The sequence below is a fragment of the Myotis daubentonii genome, chromosome 5, assembly GCF_963259705.1.
Source record: "Myotis daubentonii chromosome 5, mMyoDau2.1, whole genome shotgun sequence".
Classification (NCBI taxonomy): Eukaryota; Metazoa; Chordata; class Mammalia; order Chiroptera; family Vespertilionidae; genus Myotis; species Myotis daubentonii.
Window position 1 is genome coordinate 57209091 of NC_081844.1, and position 26975 is coordinate 57236065.

Here is a 26975-nt window from a genome sequence, read left to right on the forward strand (position 1 = left end):
TATTGTTCCTTGAAATCACGGGCATTGTCAAGCCTCTGCATTTTTGTCCAGGTAGTTCTCTCTGCCTGCAGTGCATTTCTACATCACTTCATATCTGACTCTTCCACGTAACTGAGAGGATCTTAAAAATAGGTACCGACTTTTATGCGTTTTTTTTTTGTCCCTCCAGAACATAGCCATGTGCTTGGATTCTCATGGATATTCCACTTATGTTAAATTCAAAATCCTTTGCAATGTGGTTCTGACTTTCCTTTTCTGTCTTTTCCTTAGCCTTCCACCTAACTCAGCCAACTTTCTAGTCATATGAACTATGTAGCATGACTGGACATGTCATACTCTCTCTCGTTTCAGTCTCGTTAAAATCCTATTCATATGCCAAAAGCTCCTCCAAAAGGGAAAATGTCACTTCATCATTTCCTAAATACTTGTCACCCCACCATCAGTATAAAGTGTGTTCTTCCTTTGGGAAAAAAGAAGATAAATATGAGGTCATGAGTTTATCAGATACATTTAGCCGGGAGCCATGCCATCAGCCAAGCAAGTAGAGAGAAGGGCATCAGAGTCAAGGTTAAAAGGAAGAATAGGCTCCATGTCATGGCCAAGAAAGTGACAGGTGAGAGGTAAAAGGAATCCCTTTGAACAACTTTGTTATTACAAGTCTGTGTGATGGGGTCAGATCAAGAAATGGAAAGAGATGGAGCTTTAAGAAAAAAGCCATTCAGCTATGATACCATCATAGATAAAAGCAATAAAATGGATGAGCTATAGGTAAACTGGACATATTGTTGGGGTCATTCCTGCATAGTGCTTTTTAGAATCACAATTATCTTTGGCTTTGATTATTTAGTTGTTTAGATAAGATCTTGTGTCCAGGGAGAATCTTATTATTCAAAGACACTTTTCACACACACACACAAAAAAATGCTACTATTAAGGAATGGATTCCAACAGTTTAATTCTGAATAGACATTTTTAAGCTCATTCATTTACTTATTCTGTATTTACAATCCCCCATGTGTGGGGCACTGTCCTAGGTGCTGGAGGATACAACAGTGAAATAGACAAAAATATCTGCCATCAGAGTTTATATTCTAGTTCTACAATAATATGAGATTCATATGCAAATAAATTAATGTCCAAAAAGTGTTTCCTTTTCAGAAAGTGTCAATCCTGAACTCTTTTTACTTCGGGGAGTATTTATAAATAAGTAGGATTAAGGATGCCATCTACATAGCTACAATATTATGTATCTTTAAAGAGAAAAATATGTATTCACAATTGATCAATAAGTTGTCCTTTTAAAGGGATGCCAGGCCGATGTGACTTATACTATTTTTATTTTGCCTCGTAGTATTTTGGCTTACACATGTTTGAACCATTTAAAGGTATTGTTTGAAGCACAAAGATAAAAGACAAAGTGGATATAAGAAATGTAAAGTATATATCATGATAAGTACAGTTTTCCCTACTACTATACAAATTTATTCCTATTTGAACAAAGAGGTGAAACTTGTCTTTGAATGTATTTTATAGTATGCAAGTATTTGAATGTATTTTATAGTATACTTCATCAAATAAGTCCCACATATTGTCCATTGAACATATATCAGGAGACTTCTCTAAGTCTATTGAGAGTTCTTATTTCAGGAAATAAAAACATGATACACAGGTTCCTCCTGAGGGCTTGAAGAAATTATTTTACACACAATTAGAGGAAAGATACAATACTCCAGAGAAAAGAAAATGCCAAGATGTCAAAATCTCTCTATAATACAACCCTATGGATAAAGCCCAGCTATGCTTAATGGATTAAAAGAGTAGTTTAGTATGACTCCAGCTTTTAATAGTATTTTATATAAGGTAGATAAGTCTGTGAAATAAGATATTCAAGAAAATAATTTTACTTATTAGATAATAAAATCAAAACACTAAAATTAAATCTATAAATAGGGATAAAATTTAATAGAAATTGATTATTTTTTTACTCCACTAATTCAGAATTCAAGATAATTTCATGTAGAAGAAAGTTTACCTTTCTGGTAATTTAGGATCTAGGTCAATGTTTTCACACTTTAATGTTCATAGGATCTGGGGATCTTGTTAAATGCAGGTGCCGATTCAATAGCTCCAGGATGGGGCCCTGCTAGTCTGCATTGCCCCTTGTTGATATCTATGTTACTGGTGTGCAAGTATAACTTTGAGTAGCAAGGATCTGAGCAGATCGGCATAGGTCTGGTTGAGGGGGAAATGATACACCAACCAAAAAAACACACCTTTACAATATTCTCAGGGTGGAAAATGACTACCTATAAATGAGTCTTTGATGTTCATTAAAACAGTTGTGGTAGGAGTTCTACTTGGCAACATGTTGTAAACAGCTAATTGGAGTTAATTCGCATGGCTAAAAAATGAAAACAAAGCTTTTCTTTAAAAATACTGCACCTTGTCCAATTTTCATTCCAGTTTCATTCATTTATAGCACCTTCGTTTTAGGTAATGAACATGAGGGATATGGACAACTAAAAGCAAAAAAAAAAAGAATGATTACATTATCAATCTTTGATTCTTTTTAAGTTCATTTTTCCATCAGGTTTGAGATCACCCCCACGTACTTACTTGCTTAGGTATTCAGAAGCGCGCGCGCGCGCGCACACACACACACACACACACACACACACACACACACACACAAACACTTGCTGAAAGCAAGTCCTAAGATGGGCCTTCCCCTCTCCCTCCATCCTTGATAAGGTAAATAAGCAGGTAAGATTTTCTTAAAAGTAAATGTCATTGTATAGCAATCACTATAAGCAATAATGTATAAAAAGCTTGAAAGTAGCATTCTTTTTGTCACTACCATGACTGACAATTTTCTGAGTTTGTCTAAAAGCCTTTAATGTGCCTTGGTCCCTGCCACACTGCTGCAGCTAGGGATATTAAGATGTAGTGGTGATCACACTTTCCTATTTCAAGGAAATGCTAAAGAAACGTAGATTCTGCAGTATACCTGCCTTTATTTACCAATGATCATATGGTTTCATGTGGAAACTAATAGTCCCTCCCGCATAGGAAAACGGAAGCAGAGGATGGGGTGGAGGTGCAGTGCCAGGAGTCTATAGGGAAGCATGTGATGTTTAGCAGGACAGTGTTCAGGGGAAGGAACAAGAGATAGGAAGATGAAGAAAAAGGAGAGATGGGCAGAAATGCATCATGAAAGCATCAAAAAAAAGAAAGAGAATCAAGAAGACTTAGAAAAGGTGGAAGAACTTTCAAAGCCATAGTTTTAGCCATATATACTGTCTGCATGTGTGCCTGGACAAGGTGGGTCCCCAAGCTCCACAGAACACACAGAACATGTACGATCCAGCATGGTACAAGGAGTCCCCAGTACCAGCATCTGACCCAAGTAGAAAGTGCTTTCCTGTTTTGGAGACACATGACATAAAGAATCCTATATAATAAAAGGCTAATATGCAAATTGACCAAATGGCAGAATGACCGGTCACTATGATGCTCACTGACCACCAGGAAGCAGATACTCAATGCAGGAGCTGTCATTCGGACATCCCCTGAGGGCTCCCGGACTGCAGAGGAAGCAGGCCGGGTTGAGGGACAACCCACCCCCACCCCCCCCCGAGTGTACGAATTTCATGCACCGGGCCTCTAGTCATATAATAATCGACTACCTTGTGTTTGATTCCATGTTCACTAAGCAAGTTTTCCTTTTGCCTACAGGGAGAAAAATTAACCAGTCTAACAAAATAAGAGCTAAATTAAACTTGACGTTTATATTTCTCATTATAAATTAATAAATTGGCACATTTTATTAATGGGGTGGAGAAAGAAGAGCATGAGCCCAGCACTAAGAGACAGCACGAGCCTTGGGAATAAGTAGGACAGAGACCAGGATTTGTCAGTTTTGCCTTGGGAGACTCAACTTCATAGAATGGGAGCTAAATTGAATACCAGATGAAGAGTCTGGGCGGTGCCACACAGCCAAGGGTGATCCCGGGTGGCGGGGATGAAAGGATTGAGAAAATACAGACAAGAGAATGAAAGCTGGGTCTCCGTGGGACACTGCCTCCCTGATGAGGACACAAGGATAGCACCCACAAGCCATGTCTTTATTTTATAGCAGATGCCAGGAGGCAAAGTAGGGGCGTGATCAAGTTGTTTACAGCATTCTCGTGAGTTTCAACCCTACTCAACCACATGCACCTGAACTCTATCACAAGACACATGGGGCCACGTGTTCGGACCATAGGTTCAAGCTTACAACCATAGCTGTTGGCTATAATTGTGCTGGGAGGGCCCTGCCCTTCAGCTGGGACTTGCACGTGGCCAGGAGAGGACTCTGCCCTCTCATCAGTCCGAGGCTTGAACCTGTCCAAAACACAGTAGCCACGCCCCATAAGAGTCAAATCAGAAGTCACAAGAAACCTAGTGGGCATAAGAGTTAGGGAAATTTGAGCAGTGACGAAAATGGGGGTGGGGGAATATATAGCAATCAAAAATGAGAAGGCGAAGAAAACTGAGTGTCAAGAAAATAAGCTATAACTATGAACATGCTTTTTCTGTGGTCTTAGTGAGATTCCCAGGGCTCAGGATGAACCTGAAGAGAAAATTCCAGACCTAACCCTTTAGGGGTCTTTTCTTCCCAGCCTAGGGATTCCCAAGGCTTCACTGGATACACAGACACACTTCTACCTGGCAGGTATGGACATTTGCTCAGTGAGTCTCCAGCTTCTCGCTTCCTGTAGCTCTCCATCTCCCCTGGCTCTGCAGGGGAGAACACAGGGAAACTTGTAAAAGTAGATCACACAGAACAGATAAGCACTCCTTTAATTTGCCTTAAGTCACATGTTCTAACACCTGAGACTATTACCACATTTGGAAGGATGGAGTCTGTCTCCAATAAATGAAAGTGGAAGCATTTCCAACTATAGAGGAGTTTCCTTGAGTCATGCTCTTCTGGGAAGTGCGCTTTCCGAGAATTATGCTGAGGACAAGAAAATAAGGGGCAGCCCTCAGCCTATGAGTATGCTGGATAAATCACACTGCTATTGACTGCTCCCATCTTTAGTGAGGGGCATTCTAGACTAAGGTTCCTTAAAGAGAAAGAAAATAATAATGAATTACCTCAGCCCTTAACAAGTGAGAGCTGGTAGGTATTCCTGTAAGTTACTCGGTGTGTTTTTCTCAGCAGTTATTACTATTCAATAGGAGTTCAAACCTGTACATCAGTTTCTACTCACCCTCCACCCTCTCGTTAACTACACAATCCTATGCTTTGACTGATCTTTGTACCTCTTGTTAGTGACTAATGATCTGTTGGTGAATTGAAAATATGGGTTCTATTCAGCCCTGAAAAAGACATTCCTTGGAAATGGATGAAAATAAAATACTCATGGAAGCACAATGTTCTTATAAATCTCAGTATTTATATCTTTAATACTTACCAAGTTATTTTGTACTGAAAGCAACACTTGATCTTTCTCCACAAGCACTAATGGCAGAGTCAACCACAAGAACCATACAGAAGTATCAAGAGGAAAGGTGAAAAAAAAAAAAAAAAAGCCTTGCCATTGTTGCTCAGTGGCTGAACATTGACCCATGAACCAAGAGGTCACCAGTCTGATTCCTGGCCAGGGCACATGCCTGGATTTTGGGCTGGATCTCCAATAGGGAGCATGTAGGAGGCACCCAATAGATGCTTCTCTCTCAATGATGTTGCTAATCCTTCTCCCTCTCTCTTTAAAATAAAAAAAATAAAAAAATAAACAGTTGTTGATTTGTTGTTGTTTTTAAAGATAACTGTTCTCTGGAGCTTTTCCTAAGCAGAGGAGTGAAGACAGGTGGGATCAGACCTAAACGGGCAGTCGGACATTCCTCTCACAATCCAGGACTGCTGCTTCCCAACTGCTCGCCTGCCTGCCTGCCTGATTGCCCCTAACCCAGTGGTTCTCAACCTTCTGGCCCTTTAAATACAGTTCCTCATGTTGTGACCCCCAACCATAAAATTATTTTCATTGCTACTTTATAACTGTAATTTTGCTACTGTTATGAATCGTAATGTAAATATCTGATACACAGGATGGTCTTAGGCGACCCCTGTGAAAGGGTCGTTTGACCCCCAAAGGGGTCACAACCCACAGGTTAAGAACTGCTGCCCTAACCACTTCTGCCTGCCAGCATGATCACCCCCTAACCACTTCCCTGCCACCTGATCAATGCATAACTGCTCCTCTGCTGGCCCGACTGCCCCTAACTGCCCTCCCCTGCAAGCCTGGTCACCCCTAACTGCCCTCCCCTGCAGGCCAGGTCGCCCCTAACTGTCCTCCCCAGGCCACTGTGGCATATTATGAAAAGATGTTTTTTCTTCTTTTTGCTCAAGTATATCAGCTAATTTGAATTATAAAAGCAAAAATATACATTTGCCTTTTTGTCCATGGAACACAGTGGTTCTTAATCAGGAACAATTGTGTCCCCAAAGGACATTTCCCAATGTCTGGAGACATTTTTGGTTGTCACAACTTGAGGAAGGGGGTCTGCTGCTGGCATCTAATAGGTTTTGGCCAAGGGTGCTGTTAAATATCCTACAGTGTGCAAAACAGCCTCCTCCTTCCCCTTCCCCTCAAAAAAGAATCATTTCTGTCCATATATCTACCCAGAGAAAGCATGGGATGCTTGTAGCATACTGTGAGTGCCAGCTTAACTAAAAGACTTTCAGGGACATGGAAACATGATGCCCAAATCCCCTTCTAGGAAGAAACTGTTGTCTCCACTGCTGGTAATACTGTCAACAAATGGTCTTTGGTCTCCAGCTTCAGAGACCCTCCTCAGCTAAGCCATGTGCTCCCAGGAGTGATCCACAGCCAATGACTGATTGCAGCAAGTATATAAAGGCCTGGCCATTTCAGCCCACCGATGGACAACTCCGACGGAATATGTAAACTCCAGAGCTCCTCTGGCCATCACTACAATTCAACTTCTCTTTCTGCCAAATCCTGCTTCCTTTCACAAGTAGGTGTTCACCTGTAATATACATCCTTTACTTCAGTCTCTGACTCAACACCTGCTACTAGAGAACCCAACTTGGAAAAGGGCCCCTTTGGGTAGAAAGCAGATGAGGAAAAGGATTTGGTGGAGTTAAATAGGTTCTAACACTCCACACAGGACATAACTAGAAGGGGTTTGTGGAGTCCATAGCCCCCTTGGGAAGAGTTCTGACAGAGGAAATCAATGAATGTCAGCGCTATCTTAAAGCATGGAGGGCTGTGCTATGTAGTAAATTAAAAATGCTCCTGAAACACTGAAAATGACTTACTCAAATTAAGAAATAAAAACAATATAATTTTTAAAACGAAAAAAAAATCAGGACTGATAAAAGGCTTTCTGGGAAGTAAATTGTGAGATTTGAAAACAAATCAAAAACACACACACAGTACTTTGTGAGAAACAAAAGGCAAGAGTTGAACAAGCCAAGGGAGCTGAGAATCCCAGCACCCTGAGGTCCCAGGCTGCCCTTCCTCACCTCTCACCACCCAGACTGAATCATCTCTGACCACACATTTACATCATAACAGGGGAGCTCAACAACAAGTCCCAGCTGTGATTGTTGGCTCAAAAACTCTGGTGGGGACTCAGTTAATTTGGATCACAGGAAGGAGACAGATATACCCCTCGGTGCTTTACAAGAGAATGAGATCCTGAACCAATAGGCCATGAAGCATGACCATTTGTAGCAGTGAGTTATCCCAACATGGTGTTGGAGGAGAGCTCTACAGATACCCTGGGCCACCAGAAAAATGAACAAGTGTGTTCTAAAGCAAATTAAGCCTGAAACATTGCCGGAGGCAAAAATGACAAGATTGAAGGTATGCTATCTCAGGCATGTCATGAAAAGACAGGGTTCCTGGAAAAGACCATGATGCTGGGAAAAATAGAAGGCTGAAGGAAGAAAGGAAGACCAGATATGAGATGGGTTGACTCCATAAGAGAAACTGTAGGCAGGAGTCTGCAGGAGCTGAGCAAGGCTGGCCATCATTCAGAGAGTCGCCAAGAATCATAGCGACTCAATGGCACACAACACAAGCACATCCCAACATAGCTGAGCCATGAAACTTCGTATTTCACAAGTGATTTTCATCTCTGATAACTAAAAATTTAAATGCATTTACTGTCAGGAGAGGGTGGGCACAAAACTATTTAAAAGATATTTGAAACACAGTAAAGAGTTTGCATGTGATAGTGTACAAAGAACTATGTTTTATGGGTCACTATAATTTGTGTTCTTATGGAAACTCACTTTTCAAACACTGTATTTATTCTTCTATATCTTTGGTTTAGCAGTTATGTATTTATTTTTGACAGATTACTCCAGCCTTTACAATGCAAAACACTTCTGAAAATTGTATCCTAAATAAATCTTCATGAAAATAAGCATAAGTATTTGCATTTGTTGGTTATAAAATATTCAACGTCAGTGAGATTTTCAATAAATAAGCAGGTAAAGATGAGAAGAAATGCATGTGAATATTTATTAAGCAGTGTCAAACATGCAAAGCAGAGAAAAGTAGAGACCTTCTACAGTGCCACTCCTTTTACCCATCTCCAAAGACAATCTGGTAAATAAGCATCAATCTAGAATCCAAATGTACAAATACCCTAAGCAGTTTACACTCAACACAGCCATAGTTGTAACCATAAACCTAGTATTGTGGGGCTCAAGCTCCAATTGGGATGACTATTTTTTTTTTTTTGGCAACATTCCTGACCTATAAGGTCACCAGCACATAAAGGCAGCCCAATAGCCCTAAGAAGACCTGAGCTTCCCCAAGGCCAGGGCAATGAGTGTGGGAGTCCAGGTAGAAAGCAAACTAGTTTGAAGAAGATGGACTGCCATCACAGACTAGATCCTAGAGGCAACAAGCAAAGAAACAAAGAAGGAAACAAACCTTTCACTAGGGTCAGAGGGAAGGCAGGCTCCATCCTATCTATAATAACAAAAGCATAATATGATAATTAGACCAGACAGCCAAATGACCTTCTGGACGTCCTTCCAACAACCTTCCTGATGAAGCTGCGGTTTTGGGGGCCGAGGCAGAGGTGGTTATGGATGATCAGGCATGCAGGTGAGCAGTTAAGGGTATCAAGCAGGCAGGTGAGTGGTTAGGGGTGATTAGGCAGGCAGGCAGAGGTGGTTAGGAGTCAGGCAGGCAAGTGGTTAGGAGCCAGCGGTCCCAGATTGCAAGAGGGTGCAGGCAGGCTGAGGGACATCCCCCACACACACACCCCCATGCACATGTTTCGTGCACCGGACCTCTAGTAGATAATAAAGAGGAAGGTCTCATCAAAGGAATGAGACCACCAAATACGACAGTCTCTGAAAAGGGAAAACCAGTCAGAAATTTCCTCTGTGTCTCAAATGCATGGTCCTGTTACATGAACTCAGGTCTCTATTATATAGTTCAAGCTAGATGAGATGGAGATGGAGATGGAGATGGAGATGGAGATGGAGATGGAGATGGAGATGGAGATGGAGATGGAGAGAGAGAAGTTGGCTACCTGAACTCTTGCTCAGTTTTCCACAGTTTCTAAGCATGCTTGGTATTCCTTGAGTAAATGACAGAACAAGCAAAGATTGGCCTCTCATTATATATTTTTATTTTTCTATATTCTGTTCTTGGTGGTAAAAGTAGAAAGGGATTTAGGAGATGCTATGTTAACATTTGCATTAATTCACACTTTCTTGGGAAGCTTAATCTTATCAGTCAGGAAATGCAAAATTTAAGGTTCTTCCATTTATGTAAATTAGCATGCCTTAATTGGCTGCATTTTTATATTTTTATTTAATTTATTGGGGCAACATTAGTTAATTACCTAGGTTTCAGGTTTAAAGTTCTATAATTCATCATTGTGTTGTGTGTTCACCACCCCAAGTCAAGTCTCCATCCATCTTCATTTATAGTCCCTTTTACCCTCTTCTATCTGCCCACTCTCCTTTCCCTATGATAATCACCTTATTGTTGTCTGTCTATAAGTTTGTTTTTGTTTTTGTTTTTGCTTAATCCCTTCACCTTTTTCACCCAGCTCCCCAACCCTCCTCCCCTCTGACAGCTGCCCCACTGTTTTATGTATCTATGAATCTGTTTCTATTTTGTTTGTTAGTTTTATTCATTAGATTCTACATATGAGTGAAATCATATGGTACTTATCTTTCTCTGGCTTATTTTACTAATTGGCAGTATTTTTAATTAATAAGGAACCATTATTATTTTATTGTCTCATTTTTTTTTATTGTCTCATTTTTACAAAATAGTAAATTCGGTATTTTTGTAGCACCTGACTGTTATGTAGTTCATGAATTATGAGCTCAGACTGGCTATATTACCAAAGTTCAATGCAAAAATGCTGTTTAAAACAATGTACATTCTGCACATTCAAAATAACATTCATGTACAATGATTTCACGACTTAAACAATGCTAAATGAAGTTATAGAGTGAAGAGTACAGATTGGTAAACCAAAAACCTAAAGCTTTTATAAATGCATGAATGTACCCTCCAATTTACCATATTCCAGACTTCTCCATCTCCTCTCTCTTTTGAGGATCTCAGTGATCTTTATCAACTCCATCAGAGAATAAACAAATGAAAAAGAAAAGGCACGAAATTCAAATCAACATGTTGCTTTTTAGTAGACTCTTTGAAAGCTTTGCTTGAGAAAAAGTCAAAACTAATAGCTAAAATGAGGTTTGGATATTATGTTAGATTTCATTTCTGCATGTTCTTCCTCACTTGCCCAGCCCATTAGCATAGATAATTGAAAGTTGACTTTATTTATCATAGCACACTAAGCATGGCTGTCATTTTAAGTCAAGGCCACACACACACACACACACACACACACACACACACACACACACACCACTAGGATTTTAAATTGCTGCAGGAAGGACTATTACAGAAGTACACTAAATTACTTCAGAAAACAAAAGAACTAGTTACCTAAGGAAGTTAGGGAATCTACTTCCCCTTGGAAGATTAAGAGTCAAGCAAATACTAGTAACTCCTTCAGTGGGGACCTTTTTGGAGGCAGAGAAATCAATCTGTAATTTCTTAAGGTCCTATGCTCTATAGTTTTATATTACCTTCCCTTCCCCAAAGTGTGATTACAAAATTTGATTGGGTTACCTTAAAAGTCCAAGATACAGTGCCCCTTCCCCCATACACATACACATATTATGAGGGATCCCAGGCTGGTTTGTTCTGGTTTGTGAATCAGACACATTGTGTGTAGATCTCCACAACTGGTGTCTTCCAAAGAGCCTGACCCACTGATCTTGGCTCCCTGTGTTCCTTTTCTTTTAATTGAATTTATTGGAGTGACACTTGTTAACAAAATTACACAGATTTCAGGTGCACATTTCTACATCTGTGCACTGTATTGTGTGTTCACCACCTCAAGTCAAGTCTCCGTCATCACCATTTATCCCCCCTTTACCCTCCTCCACCTGCCCCTACTCCCCTCCCCCTGGCAATCACTGCACTGTCATCCCTGTCCATAAGTTCTTTCTCTTTTTTTCTTTTTTGCTCAATCCCTCCACCACCCCACCTGGCCCCCACCCAGCTGTCTCCCTTGTGTTCCTTTAATAGTAACTTCTAGAATCTGAATACCTGCAGAAATGGTCCTGTCCCCAGTGTCATGCTCACTGTTTGCACAGCCACTAAGAGAAAATTCTGTTGATTAACCTAGAGTTTAGTGGTTTCTTGAGATATAAAGAAAGATACCCCCTCCCCCAAGAATAAACAAAATCAAAAAAGAACTGCTTGGGCCCCACCTATTAACTGGTTTAGGAGCTCTTACTGAATTGTCTGTTTGAATTCATACATGTTGCATTTCTAGACAGATAAGTATTTTTCCTACCCCATGAAAACTGTGCTTCAAATTAAGTTGTATGAAGGGGGTTCTTGTCAAGATGGCAAAATAGGTTGTTAACTTAAGAAAACATTCAAACCTATAAAGAATTTTTGTGAGTTTATTTGAGTCAAACTGTCAGCAATTGCTGGGAAGCAGGATCTCAACTTATTAAGATAATGCTCCCAAGAATTTCTGTTTTTCACCTTGTTTTATACATTACACTCAAAGGAGGAGATATAAGTGGGCTATATGAAATCCACTGGTGATAGATTAGGGAGGTAGGAGAAAGCAAAGGGTGAGGGAGAACCTCTGGGATTGGATAAAAAGTAAAATGATAGACACAGGCTTCTTTTACATAGGTGGGTGCAGGATAGCTAACAGTCAACAATTAACCAATGAGGGAATTTATTATCTTGCCCTGACTTCCTGGTGCATTGATTGTGCCCTGAGGGATCCTGAAAAAGGGAAATTACAAGTTACCCTGACATTCCAATGATATGTTATCATAAATGCAAAAGACAACAGACAGGCTTACAGTTCAGGTAAAGATTGACGTTCCTCAGGGAAGAAGCTAGCCTAGGACATAACTATCTGCCACAAACTGCTTTTAGTTAAAAAGTTTTAATTTCAGACCATCCTTTGTGGTAACTTTAGGTCTCTAGAGTGTGCAAGGCTGCCATGCAGGCCTTCCCTGATCTAGTCAGGCTAGCATGTGGCCCCTGTTTTTCCACAAGGTAGACATTGTGCTGTCCTCCTTCCTTGACCACATCAGAATTACAACTAAATTCTAGAACAGTCATCCTGGAGAACCATCTGAAGACTAGCTGCCAGCTGAACAGATGTCCTATAATGAAGTTGATAAAGAAGCCGCATCAGACTGAAAAGAATAACAAATAAACACTTTAAAGAGCAAATATTTTAAAAATCAAATTGTGTAAGAAACTTTAGCCTGTGCATATTGGGGCAGGAATATTTAGCCTCAAGGCTCACCTGCTTTCTTCCAGTTCCCACATGCCCTTTCCCACATGGTAAACCATTACTATCAATATCCAGTGTATATGTTTCATAAAGGAAATTATGGTGGCTCGACTTAATATTCTTAATTAACATTCATGAGTGGATAGATGGATGAATAAATAGGTGAATTATTGCACAAGAATGAATGCATTTATAGTGAAATAATTTACCAAAACAAATAAAAAACCCAGGAACCTATAAAATAGGCAATGAAACCCTAACCATACCCTGTAGGAGTTAAAAGAAAAAAATAAATCTTTATCCTCTCTAATAAGCTCTACCTTTTGGAGTTCAACAACTCTTTTAAGTGTGTCTCTGAAAAATATACTATGTAAACTGCCTATTGAGACATTGTTTCCTTCAAGACTCTTCAAAACCTTAAACTTTTACAGCAATGAGTTCCCAGTTACCTGAGGAATAGGACAAGGGATGTACCTTCATATATTAAACCTTGAAGATAGAAATGAAAGTACAGTACATTTATAGGGCAATGATCTATTTTTCCTCAGAAATCAACCTTACTTCTCACACCTGAAACTCTTCAAACCAGTTCTTTAATTAGAAAGAATACATTGTTTTCTTGATTAATTTCACATTGCAGATAAAAAAAAGACTGTGTGAAGTAATTTATGGTAGCAATTTGAGGTGATTTTGTCGTCAACGTTCCATGATTCCATATTGTAGATTTTTGAAAACATAATACTTTGTCAAGAAGGGAGGGGAGTAGAGGAAGTAAAATAAATATTTAAGCCCAGCGAGATCCTTCCCACAAATGTTCATTCTTAGATCATCTGTTCTTCATTCCATGATATACTTTATAAACAAGAGCCTCACTCCAATTCTCACATGCTGCATACTTTAAAATTCAGGAAATATGTTAGTGTACATATATAATATATTGTTGTAGTTTGCCTTCACAGATAACACTACTAACGGAGTTGTTTGCCGTATATATGGATAAGGTTAACAATCTCAGAGGCAGACTAAAAGTCTTGCCACAAGGGCAGATGCATGGGAGGACTGTCCTATTTTTGAAATTCTAGGGACCATTTTAGAACAAATCATTTCTCATGACTCTATCTCTGTACTCAATGGGTTACCAAAGTCTTAGTTCCAAAAGAGCTACATGGACTCACTGCCAAGTGGGCCTTTTGGCTGCTGCTATACCCAGAATATCTTAACTATATGGCAATTTTTTACATTGTATTTCAGGATGTCAAATTAACATTTCTTCTGGAACCTCACTCATCTTCTGCTTCAGTTTTTTGAACAGCTGCTAAAGTTTTTCTACCTTTTGGTAGGGAAGCAAAATAATAGCATCAGTAGGGGTTAGCACATACTGGTCCATGCTTTAGGGTTTTGTGCTTGTTTTGTTTTGTATTTTAAGACTTTCTTTCTAGAGTAGCTATGGTTCACAGCAAAATTGAGTGGAAAGTACAGACTTCCCATATAACCCCTACCCTTACACATGTATAGCCTCCCCCATTATTAACATCCCTCGCCAGGGTGGTACACCCAAAGTTTGTAAATTACATTAGGGTCTCTCTTGGTGTTGCACATTCTATGAGTTTGGTCAAATACATGTATCCACCATTATATCATGGATCAGTTTTACAGTTTATAGAAAACCAAACTAGCAGACCAAAAATACACACACACACACATACACACAATATTGTAAATTTTTTAAAAAGCTACATTTTAAAAACTAAACCTTATTCTGAAGTTATATTTTTTCTGATAACTTTTTAAATAAAATACACTTTGTCTTGTGAAATGATAGTGGCAAAGGGTAATGCATTGCACAGCAATCTTGTGGATTTCCCTTCTCCCCTTTGTTGTCCACTGTCCTCATTATGTGGCCTTGTAAGACTCCATTTGTACAAGTCAGAACCCTTTATTCCTCATGAAATCCCCACAGGCTCTCAGTGTAGTAAAAACCTAAATACATTTTAAATATCAATTTACAAAGAGCAATGCCAAAGCCCACGTCTGTCGAGTAAGACTCCTTCCACGTTCTGCGTGGAGTAGGGTTCGGTATCTGAAAGAGGAGCCGCACAACAAATGAGAGAAAAAGACACGAGATAATTTTGCAATATTGGGGGACCAGGCGGGCAAGTCCCGAAGGACTTCCACTGATGCTCAGGCCGCTCCAACCTTTTATTTGGTCTGGGGTGGCCCTAGGGTAAGGAGGTTTGTCTGGGGTAGCCCTCAGGTGAGGAGGTTTGTCTGGGGTAGCCCTAGGGTAAGGAGGTTTGTCTGGGGTAGCCCTAGGGTAAGGAGGTTTGTCTGGTGTAGCCCTAGGGTGAGGAGGTTTGTCTGGGGTAGCCCTAGGGTAAGGAGGTTGGTCTGGGGTAGCCCTCAGGTGAGGAGGTTTGTCTGGGGTAGCCCTAGGGTAAGGAGGTTTGTCTGGGGTAGCCCTAGGGTAAGGAGGTTTGTCTGGGGTAGCCCTAGGGTGAGGAGGTTTGTCTGGGGTAGCCCGAAGGTAAGGAGGTTTGTCTGGGGTAGCCCTAGGGTAAGGAGGTTTCAATGACACACAGATTAGGTCATAACATCACCCTTAGGCAATTTACATGATTAAAGGTAGGGAGGTTGCTTCAGCTGTCATTATCTAGATTAACTGGGTAGTACCTAGATTAACTGGGTGGTACACAGCCCTGACCTTTGCTATGGCTTTCAAATGTTACTAGCTTTTGGGGGTCTCTGTCTATACTCAGCTAGTGAAGACAGTAAATGGTTTCCGGCACACGTTAAAATGTAGTTCAAAGGCATAAAAAATGGAATGACAATATTATCTTAATATTGAAAAAATTAATATTTATCTCTAAGCAACACAATATGCCGATCACATCTATTGAATTAGCAAAAATAAAAAGAGGTAAAATTTGAAAAATCAAAGACACACGTTTCTGGTATTAGTACATATTGTTACTTTCTTAGGAGGTAAACTCTGGCAAATCTGGCAATACATTCCAAGAGTCATAAAGATGTTTGTAACCTTTGACTCAATAACCATATTCCCAGGAATTTTAAACTAATAAAATGATTTTTTAAAAAGAGAAGAATGCTATATGGTCAAAAATGGTTCTGGCAAGAATGTTAATATAATCCTGATTTTAAAATCAGCACCCAGAAAAAGAGTAAATTATGATGATATCTAGAAGTAAATATGAAGCATATTTCCCATATTCTATAACATACAGCCATGTACATCATACGTAAATATATAATTTCATACAAATATATATAATTTTTCTCACTTTTTACCAAAATGTAATTTTTAAACTAGGACCATGTAGGTCAAGATACAAAAGGATTAAAAGAAAAAATTAAGAGAAAAATGTACAATTGCATAACCTAACAATGATAGTAATAGATTTGCTAAGTAAAAATGCTTACAATATATAAAGTGAAATAATAATGTGTTTAATTTTTTATAATTTTTAAAAATAAATGCCACTTTTGAATTTATATGTACACATATAGACATAATTTGACATAGATGCCTAAATGTATTTCTATCCTTATATAATGAAACTTTTGTGTATTCTTATATTTTCCTGTTTTATTTAGTATCCTCGTCAACATCTCCAATCCCCCATCACTCATCCCAACATTTTATTCATATTTAAAATATTACATTCCTTGCCCTAGCTAGGTAGCTCTGTTGGAGTGTCATCCTGTACACCAAAATGTTGCAGGTTTCATCCCCACCCCAGATGGTATAAGCACAAGATGTTTCTCTCACACATTGATGTTTCTCTCTCTTTCTCATTCTTCCTCTTTCTCTAAAAATCAATAAAAATATATCCTTGAGTAAGGATTAAAAATAATAATAATTAAAATAAAATACTACATTGTTTTTATTTTCTTACTAGAGGCCCGTTGCACAAAGAGATTCGTGCAATAGGCCTTCCCTTCCCCTGGCTGCTGGCACTAGTTACCTTCTGGCACCCGGGACCCAGGCTTTCGCTCCAGACGGAGCCTTCAGTCTTCGCTCCGCCGCTTTGCCCCTACAAATGCAAATTAACCACTATCTTTGTTGGGTTAATTTGCATACTCTCCTGATTGGCTGGTGAGCATAGCAGAGGGACGGTTAATTTACATGTTTGTCTATTATTAGGTAAAAAAATATTCTTACAACATAGGCATGAACAGAGTTCCAATCTAACCCCTGACCCCATACATGCATAGCCTCCCCCATGATTAGCATCCCCCAACAAGGTGGTACACCCAAATTTTGCAGATTGAATTAGGTTTCTCTCTTGGTGTTGTACGTTCTGTGAGTTTAGTCAAATACATGTCAAGTATCCACCATTACAGCATCAGATCATGCATTAGTTTTACAGCAAACTTTACTCAATTTAAAAAACTAAATCTTATTCTGACATACAATTTATACAAATACACATGAATACTGAATTTTTCTTATTTCCTACCAAAATATAATAAAATATGTCTATGTCTTCCATTTCTCACTTACAATACTTTAAGTAAGCTTACGTAGCTTTAATTCACCCTATTTAATTTTTGTTTGCTATGGCATGATGTCATATGTATCAAAAATTTTAAAATCAATTACTCCATTTGTACAACTTTGTTTCTCTCTTTACTTTCTATAAACAATGCTGCAATAAACAACTTTTATAACTACCAATCAAGTACTAAAACTTTTATTCTTTCCATGAGAGTGATTCTCAGATGTGATATTTTTGCTCTAAAGTATATATGGTTTTGGTTTTATTAGACCTTGCCAGTTTACATTCCAAGCTATTGTAATAATTCACATTTCTACCAGCAATGTGTTTACCTGCTTTTTAATTTTTTGGCAGTTTCATATGTGTAAAGTGATGTTTCATTGTTACTTTAACATGAATTTCCTTATTTGTACATTGAGCACATTATACTTTGTTGGCCACTTGGATTTGTTTTTCTAAGACTTTTCTGTTTACATTTCTTTAAACATTTAAACCAAGTCATTACATACATGTGGTAGAAGCAAAGTATTGTGTGTACAGCTGAATGAATTTTTGCATAAGCATACCTCCACTACCAAGATACAAAATATTAACATCCCAGAAGGCATCCATGTGCCCCTTTGCAAATAATACACACTGCTCCCTCACTCCATACCCAAAGGGAATTAGAGCTTTGACTTCTAGCATCTCAGATTAACTTTGATTGTTCTTGAATTTATGTAAATAGTTCACATAACAAGCTCATTATTGTCTACTTTTCCACTAAATGTTACATTTGTGAATTTTAATTATTTTGTAGAGGATAGAAGTTCTTCAGTCCTTTTGTTGTTTTTTATATATAAATGTTCTATTTATTTTTAACTTTGGATCTCTTTGAGACAATTATGAATACGCTAAAATTATTATTTTATGTGTCTTTTGGTGGGTATATGCAACCATTTCTCTTGGGTTTACTAGTATACTATGACAAGAGCTACTGGATAGATAAGCTGCTAGATACTGCAAAATAGTTTTCTAAAGAGCTTGTACTAATTTACACTCTCACAAAGTATACATATGAGTTCCAGTTGCCCAATATCCTATACCATATGTGCTACCAATTTGCAATCTTTTTAATTTAGCCTTTCTGATGTGTGTGTAATAGGATCTCATTTGGTTTTACTTTGCATTTTTTTATGAGTAATGATGTTGAGCTTTTTCTCATGCCCTTGTTGGTTTTATTGAAGCCAATTTTATGAAGTGTCTATTTAAATCCTTTGTCCATTTAGTAATGAGGTTATTTATCTCTTAATTAATGATTTGTAAGGCTCTTTGTATATCCTGAATTCAAGCCTTTGTTGGAAGTATGTATTATGAATATTTTTCTCCAGCATGTGTCTTCCCTGTTCACTCTTTCAATGGTCTCTTTTGAGAAACAAATGTTCTTCCGTTTAATGAAGTTCAATTTATCAATATTTCATTTTATAGTTAGTGCTCTTGCATTTTATTTAATAAAACTACATGCCTGAAGGTAATTGAGATATTCTTTTAGAAGCTTTATTATTTTGCCTTTTATATTTATGTTTTAAATTCGCGTGCCAGATATAAAAATGTCTCTTTTCCACATCCAGCATGGCTAGAGAACGGACAGGAGTCCTGAATAGGGGCGAGGGGGAATTGAGGAAACGAAAGAGACAGACACAAAGACAGTAGGGAAAGCTGGGATCGGGTGGGACAGCTGTCCTCTGATGGAGAGACAGGGATCCAGAGCCCATACAGCACGTTTATTTTATACAGAAAGATACCAGGAAGTTTTACTAAAGTTTAAGATACAGAAAATATGTGCATTCTTGTGGCTTCTTTGTAATTGTCACTTCTGGGTGGGCCCGGATAATTGTGTTTGTTCCTGGTGTTTGGCTGGATTTAGATAATGAAATCCACCCCCAGGAACCTAAGCTAAAGGTCAGACTGACAACACACCTGCCTCTGGCAAGGTATGTTTCCAGGGTATGGCTCTGCCAGGCGCTACTGGATTCAGATGACCATCAGTTCAGGGGCCTTTCTCAGGCGCTCTCTACATTTAAATTTATTTTTATTTTTAAAAGTATTACATATTCCTCTTTTTTCCCCATTGAAACCCTCAACCCTGCACTGACATCCGCCCAACCCCCTGCCTCACCCATCCAGGCCTTCACTGAACTATTGTCTGTGAGCATGGATTATACATATATGCATATAAATTCTTTGGTTGATTTCTTCCCTCCATCCCCCTTCCCTCTGAGATTAATCAGTCTGTTCCATGCTTCTATGTCTCTGGATTGCCTTTTATATTTAGACCTTTGATCCAGCTTGAATACAATTTTTTGTAAAGAGTCTTCCACTGCATGAAAATGGTATGTCATTCTACATACCTTCCTTAATTACTTGTAATAGCATTTTGTACTTTCTAATATAGAATTTCTATACGTATTTCACACTGCTAACTTATTCCTAGAAATGTTTATGATTTTTGGTGCTATTGTATTATTTATTGTCAGAAATACATTAGAAATGCCAATAATTTTATATTGACAATGCATCCAAAAATCTTGCTAAATTTGTATATTAAATAGACCAGTTTGTAGATTCCTTTGGATTTTCTATGTACATAATCAGGTGATCTAAAAAAAATAATAGCTTTACTTCTTTCTTCTGGCATTTACACTTCAATTTATTTCTCTTGCTTTTTTTGCCCTGGATATGACCTCCAAAATAATGTTGAATAGAAATGGTGATAGGGACATCCTCTCTTCTTCTCTAAATAAGGTTGGGGGGAAGCATTCAATATTTAAACTAATTGTGGGGGTAGTTTGACATTTTTTATATATGCTTTTATCAATTTAAATTGCTCCTTTGTGTTCACAGTTTTCTTTGAGTTCTTATCATGAATGTGGGTTGAGTTTTATGAATTACTTTTTATATATATACTAGAGGCCCAGAGTGTGATTGAAATCATGCAAGGAAGCACCCTGGCGGGCGGGGGAGGGGAGAGGGCAGGACCCGCCCCTGACCCAGGTAGCCCCAGCTGTCATGTTGTGTTGGCTGGGGTGGGGGCGAGCTCCGAGCCGCGTGGCGGCTGCTCAGAACATGCCCCGGGCCGCTGCATTGTGTCACTGGGGTGGGGGCAGGCGCTCCTGTGTGTTGTGTCTCCGCTCCGGCCCGCCCCCAGCCCCAGCCTCCCTGTGGCCACTAGGATGGGGGCAGCACGCTGTCCCCCTCCTGCCCATCTGCGTGGGCAGCTCCTCCTGAATGTCATGACACTGGGCTAATTAGCATATTCCCTGTTATATATATAGATTGAGATTATCATGTATTTTTTTCACATTCTGTTAATGTGATGAATTAGATTTATTTTTTTATTGGTTAACTTTTTAATGTTAAGCTAACCTTGTATTTCTTGTATAAACTTCACTTAGTCATGAGATATTAGCCTTTTCCAATTTTCCCAGATTCAATTTGCTAATCTTATGTTTAAGAATTTCTCTAATTTTCCTTTCTCTTGATGTTTAATTTTCAGATTTTACAATTAGGATTATGTTGGTCTCATAAAACAGGAAGTGGTATCTCATTCTAGAACAGTGATGGCGAACCTATGACACACGTGTCAGAGGTGACATGTGAACTCATTTTTTTGGTTGATTTTTTCTTTGTTAAGTGGCATTTAAATATATAAAATAAATATCAAAAATGTAAGTCTTTGTTTTACTATGGTTGCAAATATCAAAAAATTTCTATATGTGACACGGCACCAGAGTTAAGTTAGGGTTTTTCAAAATGCTGACACACCGAGCTCAAAAGATTCACCATTACTGTTCTAGAATCTCTGAAGTTTATGTTAAATTGACATTATTTTTTCTGTAAATATTTGGGAGAATTTGCCAGTAAGCCATCTCTTCCTGGAGTTTTCTTTGTGGTAATATTTTTAATTGAGGATTTAATTTCTTTAGCAGACACAATATATTGAGATTTTTCAATTACTTCTTGTGTCAGTCTTGGTAAACTGTGTTTGTCAATATATTTTCCCATTCTATTTTAGGTGTTAAATTATTGTTAAAAAGTTGTGCAAAATATGCTTTATTATAATTTTAATTTAATTTCATACATCCTAAATTTGCACAGTTAAAAACATTTCATCCCTAAGTAATTATTATTTAAGTAATTATTATTATTTAAGTAATTATTATTATTTTAAGTAATTATTATTTTCTTTCTCTTATGCCTTGATCAGTCTTGCTAGGTGTTGATAAATTTTATTGAAGTATTCAAAGATTCAGCTTATTTTAGTCTGGGTTCTCCAGAAGAACAGAACAAATAAGGGATCTATATTTATCTTTGTTTTTAGCAGTTTGAATATGATGTACTGAAATATTATTTCTTTGTATTTATTCTGTTTAGGGTTCACAAAAATGCTTTAATCTATAGGTTGATATCTTTCATCAACGTGGGAAAAATGTTTACCATTAGCTCTCAAATATTACTCTGACCTGATCTCTTTCTTCTTTCCCTGACTACAATTACATGAATATTAGATAATTTGCATCTATCCCCCATGTTTCTTGCACTCTTTTTTGTTTCTTTCTGTTTGTTATTTCTCATATTTCATTTCGACTGGTGTCTGAATTATTGTGCCCAGCCTATGGTTAACCCAAACAAATGCGTTCTTAAATTTAAATGTTGTGTATATCAGTTCTATAATGACCATTTAATTATTTTATAATATTGAGTTCTCTGTTGAAATTTTTACCTTTTCATCTTTTATTCTATATTCTGTATCATATTCAAAATAGTATTTTTTTAAGTTCTTATCTGGTAACTGCACTATTTGAATTATGTCTGCATTGTATTCTCTGTTAGGCCTCATTTCATGTATGTTTGCATTCATTATTTTTTAGGGTGATTACTATTTTCCTGTCTACTTTTTAATCTTTAAATTGGAGATTTAGTTCTATGTAAGTTGAAGAGGGATATCCATTTCCTTTTTTCCTCAGATGATAGCCATTGTTCTTTATTAAGTAACCCATCTATTTCTCCACCAATATGATGATACCTTGAAGCTAGTTAACTCTACTGCTCTCTACCATATTTTATCACTCAGTTTGGGACTAGATAATAGAAAATGTATATTCATATATATTTACATGTATATGTGTATGTTTTTTTTCCTTTGAAACTACTAAGCATAAAATGTGTTTGATAACAATAATTTTCCATTTCATTTCCTGTTTCCACATTCCTGTACATGGGTTGATTAATTGTACTAAAGCTCTGTAATAAATAGGTCAAATATTTTATTTCCTTCTTCTGTATTGATAAACACATGGAGTCTTGATGTGCATTTTCCTTTAATATACAGTAATCTTCAGACATTATGTTTGGAACAAAACTTTTCCATGTTTCTGTATCATAAAATAATGGCATTATAAATTCTTCACCCATTTCAAGCTCTTCTGCACAATGAAATTGTGAAATTCTGTGGGTTTAGAGATTACTAGATTATCATGACTACTTTATTCATACTCTGATATATCTGCTATTACTTTTTACATTTTTTCCAATATCAATGCTAAAAGATACTGAAACCCTTTAGAAAAGCACTCTTAAATTTCTCCATGCCTAATTTCATAACAATTACCTGTTTGAACTCAGAACTCAGGTTTCCTTTACCTTCCCCGATGTCCATTTTTAATTCCCATACCTATTTTGTTAACCTGTTAGGAGTTATGAAGCAGATAACATAGAAGAGATGAGCAGCTGAGCATTAATAATGCTTTTCTCTACTTCATTTGCAAAGTTGATCCCATACAACTTTCTGTAGACTGTCCTGAATAATCTCACCTCAATGAATTAGACACCAATATTAACTCTGTCTTAGAGGGGGAAATAGTGCATAAGTTCTCCAAAAGGTGCTCATCCAGTTATTTCCCATTTACAAGTATTAATTTACCTGACATATCTAGGTAACACCTTTGGATCTGAGAAAATCAGAGTAGTAGATAATGGAAATAAATCTTCAAAGGTACTGGGCCAAGACATATGAACCAGTCCTGTAAAGAGATAGCCTAATATGATAACTAGGAAGATACCAAGAGCTAATTCACAATTTTTCTTAGACCAGTAGTAGTTATGAATAACTATCAGTATAGTTCCTCAGAGAGGATGGAAACATTATACCCAGAAAATCAGTGATGTGATGAAATGAACACAAACTTTTTGGTTAGCTCTGATGCCAGACCTAAGTCCATAATTTATTAGCACCGTGACTTAGGACAAGTTACTGAGCCTCAGTTTCACCAACTGTAAACTCTGTATAGTAATAGATGCCTCAGAGAATTGTGAAAATTAAGTAATGAAACACATCTAGCACATGATAAGGGCCCACTTAATGTTAGCTTAAAAAAATCTATTTTAATAGGAAAATAAATCCCCCAAAATTAGAGGATTAGTTAAATTCCCTCCAGTTCTGCCTTTCTGATTGTATAATTCCAAATGAAGACAGAAGAATCAGGGAAACAATTCATGCTTGGCTCTTATGTGGAGGTTCAGATGCCACCAAACAACCCATCTCTAGCATGGCATGCTCACATACTATTGGTTTCAGCTTATGCACCGCAAATGACCATCCAGCATATTCACTAAAGCTCTGGGACAAAAATAAATACTCTAGTTAAGCAGACAGACTTTTCCTTGATTGGAATTACTGTATCTAAATTCAAACGTAATTCCCAGAATATATCCCTTTCCAACATGCCTGAGAACACAGACTGATACAGTCCATATATCTCCTACCTTAAAGGAGTCCCTGCAAACAACTTGTAAACACTGCTTTTTACAAATTTTAAAGACACATTTAATAATGACCTTCAATGTGTACTCATGGGAGATGCTGATGGGGAAAATGATGAGGTTTCTTCTAGTTCACTCCTGATTGAAAGTTTTTAATGGTTCTGTTTGGATTTACAACTGTTTTTTCAAAGCTTATTCTGTGTTTCTTATATGGTTTTTCTGGTATTTTTTTAAGGTAGGGTATTTAAAAAATAACGGAAATTTAGCAATGATGTAGCCCCTGAGATTACTTGATGTTTCACTGGATGCCATCATAATCATAGTAGGATGTATGTCTAAAAGAGCATTACTTTTTAGTGCCTTATTTACCTGGTTTTAATTCTAATCCCACCACTGCTAACTATGTGACCTTTCACAAATGCTTAACTACTCTGACCCTCTGTGTTCTCATTTACATAAAGATTGAATTAGTTCAGACATAGTGAAATTAAACCTGTGTAGGTGGCAAAACATTAGTTCTTACTCCCCATTGCTATATTTCCTCTGCATTATCATCATGAGACTTGAATCATGTTTAATAAGGAATAGCCTAACATCTCCCTTCATAGTATATATCTTTTACAAGTTTCTTCTTTTTACTTCCATACCCTGACACCACCAAAATGGTAGCATTAATTAAAGGTAAATAAAGACTAAGGAACTGCTGTAGATGAAAGGAAACTAAAGAGACATGACAACTAAATGTAATGTGTGATTCTGGATGGCATCCTGACATATAATGGACATTAGTAAATAATTGGTAAAATGTAAATAAAATGTCTAGCTGCAATAACAGTACTTTATCAAGGTTAATTTATTCATTATGATCATTGTAATGTTGTTATCCTATATAATAAAGAGCTAATATGCAAATGGTCATCATGCCTTCACGCCCTCGCACCCTTGTGCAGGAGGACCTAAGGCCGGGGGACCTGAGGCTGGGCCAGGGGACCTGATGCCATGCCCCCTGCTCCAGCACCGGGCTAGGGGACCTGAGGCTGTGCCCACCACCCTGTGAGGCTTCATGGTGGTAGGGCCAGCTGGGTCTGGGTCTCGCGTGATTTCAAGGTGTGTGCGGGTGGATGGGGGCTTGACTCTGGGTCCTGTGGCGCACCCCAGACTCTGACAGGAGGGAGATTTTCATATATATTTTACTAATTTTCTTTAATCTCTGACACTTTTATTATAGAGAAAGGGCAAATAGCAATATTAAAATATTTCCTCTAATTAATTCCCTTTTAATGTGCACGAATTTTGTGCCCCGGGCCATTAGTATAAGATAATATTCATGATTTTAGTTGCACATATAATATTCTTTTAGTCTAAATATTTTAATATATTTAATATACATATATATATGCCTATACATAGTTAATCCTTATTATTGATATGTTCCATTTTTTAATTACTTACTAAAATTTATTTGTAACCAGAAAATCAATATTTGTGACGCTTTTTCAGTCATTCAAGGACACATGCAGAGTGGTGAAAAGTTGTCACCAAACACACACTTCCAGTTGAGGTCCAATAAACGTTGCTCTGTCTTCTTGTTTTTTACTATCATACTGTAAATGAGTGTCCTTTTTGTGGTCAATTTAGTGCCACATGTTTTGCATTTTTGTGGGGGGGTTTTGTTGGTGATTTCGCTGTTTAAAATGGCCCCCGACATAGTACTGAAGTGCTGTCCAGTGTGCCTAGGACAACAAGGCTGTGATGTGCCTTACAGGGAAAAGACGTGTTAAATAAGCTCCATTCCAGGACTGTTAGAGTGCTGTTGGTCCTGTGGTCAAGATTAATGAATCAACAATATGTTTTAAAAGTGTCTTTAAACAAAAACACACATTAAAAGGGCTTTGTATTGATAGGTTGAAGGAAATGTTATGAGCAGAGGCTTATGGGAACCCAACCTTGTCTTTCCCTAGGAACTCGGTATTTGCGGCGATTCATAGAACCAAACTACCATGAATAAAGAGGATACAGAGAGACAGGGAGAGAATAAAAGAGCAAATGTAGTACAATGTTAGTTGGGGGAATCTGGAAGAAGAATATTAGGAATTCTTTCTACTATTTCTATAGCTTTCCTGTATAGCTTTTCTGAATTTTAAAGTGAAAAAAAAATATCTGCACCCTTGAAGCAGAACCCTTTTTTCATGCCCAAGAACAATCTAGAGACACTGGGAAAGGATGTAGAATGTTGCTAGGCAGGCATCGATTTACTTGGGGTGGTATGAGCCACATAATTAGGAGGGTCTAACCACGGTCAAAAGAGAAGAGGTGTGTACCTCGCGTTAGGAGCCCTGAATATGAAAAGAATCATGGGATCATAAGCCACTCAGGTTGGTAGAATATTGGAAAGCAAGGTATGGGATAAATTAGAGCCAGTACTTCAGGTTTAAAACCTTAAACAATGCGAGGTAATTGGAAGTGCTGCTCTTAAGGATACACACTGCTTCCATGGTGCTGGGTCAGCCTGACACCTTTAAAAGAAGAAGGCAGGACCAGATATCTCCTTCCTCTGTATTAATATTCATCTTTTCTCAACATTGTAATTCTGCCAGAGCCATTTGTCAAACTTCTTTTGATAAAAAATGAGGTACAGAAAACAACTGATGAACAACAACAAAAACCATCTGTTCCATCTGAAGAAAAATGTTTATTTGTGTACTGAAATTGATAGATCTGTTTATTTGGTTGTGTGAATTGGGGAGTGGCTTTCTG